This window comes from Carettochelys insculpta, chromosome 2, assembly GCF_033958435.1.
Source record: "Carettochelys insculpta isolate YL-2023 chromosome 2, ASM3395843v1, whole genome shotgun sequence".
NCBI lineage: Eukaryota > Metazoa > Chordata > Testudines > Carettochelyidae > Carettochelys > Carettochelys insculpta.
In genome coordinates, this window is record NC_134138.1 from 80277775 (window position 1) to 80286825 (window position 9051).

The 9051-nt window shown below is 48.8% G+C and overlaps 1 non-coding gene across 1 annotated transcript; it reads right to left on the reverse strand.

The window, feature by feature from the left end:
• Positions 1-869: 869 nt before the first annotated feature.
• Positions 870-942, reverse strand: TRNAA-AGC (transfer RNA alanine (anticodon AGC)). Its single transcript has one exon. It is a non-coding gene; the product is annotated as a tRNA-Ala (tRNA).
• Between the last annotated feature and the right edge of the window lie 8109 nt (positions 943-9051).

A 9051-nucleotide genomic window follows, 5' to 3' on the forward strand; every position in this document is an offset into this window, starting at 1 on the left:
AACTTTGCTGAATTGCCTCTACTTTGTATTGCATTGCACACATTCTTTCAATAGTAACAGAGAGGAAGCAGTGCTAGTCTACATGCTATCAAAACAAAAAACAGTCAAGTAGCACTTTAAAGACTAGCAAAATAGTTTATTAGGTGAGCTTTCGTCGGACAGACCCACTTCTTCAGACCATAGCCAGACCAGAACAGACTCAATATTTAAGGCACAGAGAACCAAAAACAGTAAGCAAGGAGGACAAATCAGATTAATCTAATTCTTGACCTACCCGCCATCCCTCCACTCTCTGATTTGCTCACCTTGATTATCTTTTTCTGATTTGTCCTCCTTGCTTACTGTTTTTGGTTCTCTGTGCCTTAAATATTGAGTCTGTTCTGGTCTGGCTATGGTCTGAAGAAGTGGGTCTGTATCAGGAAAGCTCACCTAATAAACTATTTCGCTAGTCTTTAAAGTGCTACTTGACTGCTTTTTGTTTTGATTCTTTCAATACTTATGAAACAAAATAATTTGTACTGTGAAAATTATGGTCAACTTCAATAAACAGTAAAAGAATCATTCAAGCAGTTACATTTTAAAAAGAAAACAAGGGAAAGTGTTTAGGGGGTGAAATATCAGAGACGCATAAGAAATAAGCAGGAACTATTAGTAAGAGTCCTGGCAGTTCATTTCTTCAGCTGTCAAGAATTGCCTCTCTCTTCTGTAGGCGCAGCTGTTAATCAAGAAAACCCAGCATTACAAAGCCAAGCTTCCCAGAAAGTGAACCTCCCTCCAAAAAATTCATTTTCTAAAATTAGAAAGTAACTGAAAATACACATCTTTTCACAACTGAAATATATGGTCTCAGGTTTTAAGTAAAAACACACTGGAGAATGCGGGCATCGATCCCGCTACCTCTCGCATGCTAAGCGAGCGCTCTACCATTTGAGCTAATTCCCCTACTTACAAAAGCCATTTTCTGCTCTCCCTCACTAAATGCTTTCGACCACGACAATTCACACCACAACACAACGACCGGCTCTACATTCCTGATTATTAAATACTAATTAGTTCCGACAGAAATCTTCTGCTTTGCGGCCAAAGGTTAAAAGAAAAAAAAACCCCACCATAGCTCAAATGGTCTGATCGTGAAACTAAAGCCCACATTCTTTAGCACAATACACTCCAACTGTGTGTTTTAGGACAATTACTGGGATCCTTACAAGTAAACAACAACAAACTGCTTTTCATCTTTTTAGTCGACCGTTTGCTTCAGGGAAATAGGAGGCAACATGTCAGCATCTGGCTGTTTACAAACTATCCGACTGGATTACAAAGAGGTCTAAGGAGCCAAACAAAATCTAGTCTCTCCTGCACAACCGGGATGACAATAAAGCTGTATCATGTTGCTGCTTAAAAGAACCTATATAATTATCTCAATAGATGTGACATAAGGGCTACATGGAATTTTTCACCGGTCGAACAAGAATCCCTCGGTGGCACCAAGGAAGCAGGTGTGGCTGGGGAAAACAGGCATAGCTATACCTGTAGGCTTATTACGCAGTTCAGTGGAACTTTCCACATACTAACTCAACCAGACCAGCAGTGAAAAACGGATGTAAGAATTAACTTAGTTCACGATGGCAAATTGTGTACGGTGCAAACACATGAAACAGTCACTCCAAAACACACAATGTAAGCTAAGGGAAGCTGCTGTTACTGCTTAGGTGAGGGAGGCTCCCTGTGTGCAAACAAGCGGTGCGTGTAGGTTTCATTCCGGGCGCTTATCGGCCTTTGCACGTGCACCTGCTGCACCGGGACAGCATCTGGGGTTGTCTTACTCCATTCCCCACCTTAAGGGCCGATTCTGCTGCTGGTCTGAGCTCGCCGCCGAGACGGGGCGGGGACTCAGGGCGGTCTTCTTTGCCACCTTTTCGCGGCTCCGCGGATCCCGGCCCCGAGGGTAGCGCCCTGCCGCCCTGCTTGTTAGCGGCACACGCCGCTGCAGCGCCGCTCGCAGGCCGGGGCTGGCTGCCCGCAGGCACGTGGCGGCCTTTTGCAACGTCAGCGCCGGCCGAAGCTCGGTCATAGTTTCCCCACTTGACGCAGCGCGCCCGGGCCCTGAGGCGGGATGCGGCGCAGGCTGGGAGCGGAGGCGCCATGGAGAGCGCAGGTGGGGGGCAGGGCGGGGAGAGTCCCCGCGGGGCCCTAGAGTGTGAATGGGGACGGGGCACACGGGCGGGAATGCGGTTGTCCCTCCCTCGCACCCGGTACCCGCAGTCACTCTCGTCCCCCGCTTTGTGTGCTCAGTCAGCTGCCCCCCACCCTTCCCTCTCTCCCCTCAGCCACCCTGCCCCCCACAGATCTCCCATCCCTCCAGTCACCCTGTCCCCCTCAGACCTCCCATCCCTCCAGTCACCCTGCCCCCCAGACCCCTCCGTCTGCCCCGTCCCCTCCCAACCCCTCCTGTTTCCTGTCACCCTGCCTCCCAGCCCCTCCTATTCCCTCAGTCACCATGCTTCCCACAGACCCATTCCTCTGTCTGCCAGTCACCCCACCCCCTCACAGACCCCATGCTCTGTCCACTCAGTCACCCTCCTCCCTCACAGACTCCTTCCTCAGTCCCCCTGTTCTCTGCCTTCAGTGCCCCCACCTCCTTTACCATTTGCTTGCTTGCTCCTGCCTTCACACAGACTGCCACCGCACCTGCTTAGTATTTCCAGCCCCCACACAGATGCTCTGTGCTGTCCTTACCCTGTGCTCCTCATTCACCCATGTTCCCCCTCCACATCTTCTCAGGTACTGCTTTTCTCTACCCACATACATCATGTTACCAGTCCTCTTGCCTTCTGTACTCTCTCTTCAATAACATCCCCTCACAGATTTGTCCCTACAGTCTGTCCTCTTGACATCTTTCCCCTCTCCCTACAACCCATTTTCATTTACATACCATCAGAAATGTCCATAACTTCCACCTAAGCCATGTCTTCCCTAGAAATTTCCAGGCTTCTTTTTAGTCACCTCTTAGCCTTCACTTTGTAGTCAACACCCCTTCCTCATGCCAACATACCTCATCACCTTATGGTGTGCTTTCACACTTTATTTCCCAGTCATATCCCATAACTGTTACACCTTTGCTTTCCCATTTATTCCCTCCACTGCCTCAATATCTGACTCATAGTCTGAATTGGAGTGTAGAGAAAATGAGTGAAGAGGTCTAAGTTACCACAAAGCAAGTCTATGGAAAGCTTTAAGGGAAACTCTTTAGAAGTGATCGTGATATGAATGGGGAGCCAGAGGAGTTGCTTGACAATCTGCATATGTAAATAGCTGGCAAATCCCAATTTGTGATCAGGTTCTCAGAACTCAGCTAAATCTAAGGCTTGACTCTTCTGTACCTTTTTCGTGTTTAATTTATATCTTCCTGGAGTCCCTGAGATGAGTCAGTTAAAGGCAAAACCCCTTTGTTACATAAACATACTCTGCAGACAACAGATACCATTATGCTATTAACCACGCACATACATTTAGCATGCCAGGATCAGGGCCCCGGTCCTTCAGCTCTAAAACCAAAGGCCTCTGCTTCTTGCCCAAAAAACATTATACCATAGTTGGCCATAGTAGGGTGGATTCTTTGGCATCTATGGAAGCCATCTGTTGCCAGTCACCCACAAATGCAGCCAAAACATTACGCTCTGGCTGTCATCTTGTGGCCATTTTGACTATCACTTGAATTTGTGCTATTTCTTTTACAGGGAGATGGAAATTATTCTTCTGTTGTGTTGGCCTTCCACCAGACGATGAATCTGCTCTAAGGTAAATCAAATTTTTACTTTTAAAGAATTTGCCACTTCTGTATGTGAGACACTGGCCCTGTCTACACTAGCCCCCAACTTCAAAATGGCCACGCAAATGGCCATTTCGAAGTTTACTAATGAACCGCTGAAATGCATATTCAGCGCTTCATTAGCATGCAGGCGGCCGCGGCACTTCGAAATTGACGCGCCTCGCCACTGCGCGGCTTGTCCTGACGGGGCTCCTTTTCGAAAGGACCCCGCCTACTTCGAAGTCCCCTTATTCCCATGAGCTGATGGGAATAAGGGGACTTCGAAGTAGGCAAGGTCCTTTGAAAAAGGAGCCCCATCAGGACGAGCCGCGCGGCGGCGAGGTGCGTCAATTTCAAAGTGCCGTGGCCGCCCGCATGCTAATGGAGCGCTGAATATGCATTTCAGTGCTTCATTAGTAAACTTCGAAATGGCCATTTGCGTACCCATTTCGAAGTTTGGGGCTAGTGTAGACGTAGCCACTGTGTGAGAAGAAGGCAGACATGATCCAGTAATGAGGCTAGATACTATCAAAACAAAAAAGCAGTGACTATTTCATGGGGAGGCTGCTGCTGGTGGGGGGCACTTCAGGGGTCCAGTCCGAGAGCTGGGACCCAGGAAGAGCATCAGCAACAGTCCAGAACCAATCCCCATCCTTGGCTCTGGCTAAGAGATCTAAGAACAAGGGTAGAGGCAGGTCACCAGGCCTGCACAGAGACAAGAGCAAGCAGGGAAGTGATCTGGAACTAAGCAGACAACCTCATCAACCTCCAAGGCCCCACCTCAGATAAAGCAATGTATTCCACCATGCTCCCCATCACCTACTACAGGTAGCTGTTCCCAATTCCTTGTGCTTTCCACATCACTGGCTCTCCAACCAGCCCAGTACTTTATGTCAATGCTGGTGCTGCCTGTGGTAGTTGCAGCTGGGCCCTGCACATGCTTGGGCCACTTTGGTTCCCTCGTAGGCGACATTCTGACTTCATGGGGGCCTTATGCCAGAGATCGCCTCCTTACACTGATAGGCAGATGTCCCATGGTACTCCCCATGGTCCAGCTGCCACACCAGGGACACGTCACCCATCCTTCGGCACAGCTCCCCTCATTAGCGCTGCTCACCAATACCACCTTCATGAAGATGTGCATTGGAGGAATGCTTGCTTCTTTGTGGTCCCACTCCAGATCCCAGCACCAGTCATCCACTGCTTGGTACTGGTCACCCCCTGCCCGTGGCACAGATCACCTGAGTGCCATGAATTGCTGGAACGCTGATCAGCATGATGGGGTAGTGAAGATTGTGAAAGCCATGTGGCAGCCTCCCTCCTCCTGTCTGCAAAAGGATAGGACATAAATACTTTGTCCCCTCCACGGGGTGTGAGAACTTGAATACCTACCCAACCCCTAATTCTCTGGTTGTGGAGGTGGTGAACCACCAGACTCACAAAGGCCACTGGGGTGCCATCCCCAAGGCCAAAGACTAAGAAGCTTGGATTGTTTGGCTGCAGGCTTTATTCGTTCTACAGTCTCCAATTCTGCACAGCAAACCACCAGGCCTGAGTAGCCTGCTATGATGTTAATACGTGGCAGGCAATTTCCAAATTTGAGTCCGCCCTGCCTGAAGCTTCCAAAAAGGAGTTTTGAGCTCTTATCCATGAGGAGGCCTCAGCAATAAGGTCAGTGCTCAATATGGTGTCTGATGTGGCAGACTGCAGCTTGTTCCATGGCAACTGCAGTCTCCATGGACAGAGCATCTTGGCTACTCCTCTCGGATCTCTGCAGAGGCACAGCAGTCAGTTCAAGATTTCTCCTTTTATGAGATGGCCCTATTTGCCGAGCAGACAAACACTAAGATGCATGGGGTGAAAGACTCTTGTACTATCACAGAATGAATCATTTTGTTAGTCTTTAAAGTGCTATCTTACTGCTGTTTTGTTAGAATACAGACTAACATGGCTACCTCTCTGTTACTACCCTGCAGTCCTGCATGCAGAAAATTCAAGCTGCAGCCTCCCCAGCCCCAGGAATCCCATTCCTGCCAGGAGCCTGTACAGGACAAATAGAAGGGCTATAAGACAGGCCAAGCAAACAACCCCGCTCTCTTTCCCAGTGAGGCTCCATCCATTCCAAGCCCACAGAAAACACCTTTTCTGAGAAAGTACTCCAGGGCGATGCACCGCTCAGTTTACGAGATCCTCCCTTTTTATTTGCCAACCATTTATGCCCTTCCTCTCTGCCTGGTGCTCCATAACTACAGGCCATTGGGTCCTCAGCACAGTGCAGCAAGGTAAACCCTGCCACTCACCTTTGCCCACCTTCCTACTCCCTCTTACCAATCTCTCTTCAGGGACCCTTCTCATGGGTATCTGCTCATGGAAGAATTCAAGGGGTTGCGGTGAATGAGTGTAGTGGAGGTGATTCTGCCTCAATACAGGAACCAAGTGTTCTGCTTATGCTGCTTGTCCCCAGGGCCCAGGGCAGCTTTTGTCTCGTTCTGCAAGACACGAGTCGCTACCTGGTGAAACTTAAATTGCAGATCTGCCTTTTACCCACCAGAGGGTGCTTTGACAATAGATCACAGCAGTCTGATCTAGGTAAAAGACAAGAGCTTTCCTGATGTCCAGGACATGGAGGCATCTTTCCTCATTGGTGTTACATGATTTTGGGCAGAACACTGAGAGGAAGATATCTTAACCCATGTGGAAAGCAGAAACCACCTGGGGAGGGAAGGCCAGGTGGGGCCGGAATTCCATCTTATCTTTTTAGAAAATGAGCTCCTTCAGGAAGCTTCCAGCATTAAAAATGGACCCCTCTGACTCCCAGCCCAAGCTCTTCCTCTCCAGAGGAGCATGCTGGGGACAGGCACAGCGGAAGGACGGGTAACATGTGGCATGGAGAGTGCAGTGGCATGGGGGAAAGGTGTTGGCTGTGGGGAGCGCATGTGATCTCCCCCTTGGATTGTGGCCCCACCCAGTATGGAAAGGCACCAGTGCCCTCAAAGAGGTGGAATGGGGGCAGGAAGAAGTGGGGCAGCTGTGGGGCCTTGGTGAAGGGGTGGAGTCAGGGGCTTAGACAGGGATGGAGCAGGAGTTGGAGCAGTCCCGCTCCCCTGCAAAATCAAGAAGTAAGTGCCTATGTGTAATATGTCAGTTTGTATGAATATTATAGCTTTATAAAAGCCTTAAATATTATATTATAGGGGTGGTCAAACCACTCCTTGCAAGTCTCATGCAGCTCTTTTACAGTTAAAGTACAACTTGTGGAGCACCGCCCCCACCGCCAGTCCTCCCAATCTCCACCTACCCTACTTGGCATGTGGGAGGGACCTCACAATTTCAGTTCTAGGGCAAAGTGGTGGGACTAGGTCTTTTTGCCAGAGACGACTGGTGCCTGCTGAGAGTAGGGTATTCTAGTTTAAAGGTTCATTCCCCACTTCATAGTTTGAACCATGTCCCCACTTATCCTCAGCTATTATTCCTGCAGCATCATGTGTATAAGGCTGTCTCTCCCCTCCCCATGGCAGCAGCTCTAGGTTTGCCAACTTTCTATTCACATGAAACCCAACACTTTTAATCTGCCCATTCTCCAAGGCTCCACCTCCCATTCACTTTGTCCCACTCCTATTGCCCCACTCTCACTAACTTGCTCATTTTCATTGCGTGGGGGTAGGGGGTAGGATACCAGGAAAGGTTGCAGGCTCTGGAAGGGATTTGGGGGATTCAAAGGGGCTCAGGGCTGGGACAGAAGGGGGCAAGCATTGAAGGGGGTGCAAAGAGCAGGATCCAGGCAGTGCTAACCTTGCAGGGGGTCTCTGGAAGTGGTGACATGTCCCTCGGCTCCTAGGCAAAGGCAAGGCTAGGCAGCTCTGTGCGATGCACACTGCCTACACCTTTAGGTCCTACCCCTGGAGTTCCCATTGTCTGTGGGTCCTGACCAATGGGAGCTGCAGAGCATGTTCAGGGGACAGAGGCAACATGCAGAGCCTCCCTGATTGTCCTGCCACATAGGAGCCAGAGGGACGTGTTGCTGCTTCAGGAGCTGGCAGAGTCAGGTAAGGAGCCTGCCGGTCCCTCCAACATGACTTTTAACTGCTGGCTAGAGCTGCCTGGGTCCAATTTTGACTGGACATTACAGTGAAAAATTGGATACCTGGCATCTCTATACAGCTCCCGGCTTGCCAGCTATACTAGCTGTCTAGCAATGCTACATGACCAACCTTGGCCATCACATCCTGGCAAAAATCTGGGGGACCGTGAGTTGGCGCGTGCTCCCTCCCCACCCTGCCAAGCAGAAGGGAACATCTCAGTGGTTCAGCTCCAGAGGGCATGCCTGCTAGAGCTCAGGGCTTCAGCAAGACAAGGGCTGAAACCTCAAGAACCACCTCCCCCCCACACCCCACAAAAATAAATAAAAAGATTGAGTCCTGGTGTGTGCCTCCCATGAGGCTGAAGCCCCAAGCCCTAGCAGGCATGCCATGAGTTTTGAACTTCTGAAGATTGTCATATGCAGTTTGGAGGATCAGTAGGTTTAACCACCTTGTTATATTACTTAGGCAGGGCTAGTAGATCATTCAAATATTTGACTTACTTTAACACTGCCTTTCATGTTATCCAAACTGTGCAGTGTGTAGTTTGACACTTGGATGTTAAAAAAGGAAATTCAGAAATAATTGTCTTTTGGAGATTGCAAAATTTTACCCTGTGGATGGGAATCTTTATATTGGAGATATAATTCCTAGCTCACAGCAACATTACTCCATTTTACTCTTATCTTGTTAATACTTGTAATGGGGTATTTTCCCATCAAATCACATGCAAGGCTCCACAGAGCACTTTATTAGAATGCTATTGTTGGGTATCTTTACCCCAGCATTCTAAATGTTGTGTTTTCTAACTGCTATTGAGGCACCACACCTACATTTGCATTGGTAAATATTTAATATCTCTTGCCAGTCTCTCTCTTATATCTCATATTGCAGATGTTGTTCAAACAAAGTTTATCCAGAATGGACAAATGAATCTAAGAAGGAAAATGAAGAATCAAACCAGAAAATCACATGGCCAGAAGGACATGCTGCAGTGGGTGCCAATTTTAGCTACATATTTATTTTAAAATTTGTTAAGCTATAACTTGGGCTTTGTACGTGGGCAGAGAATACCAGAGGCAGAGGAGAGCATTACCTTCCCTATCTGCCTCACTTTGCTGCACCTATGCTCCTTTGGAGTTGCTCAGACTCTCTCTCTCTGCC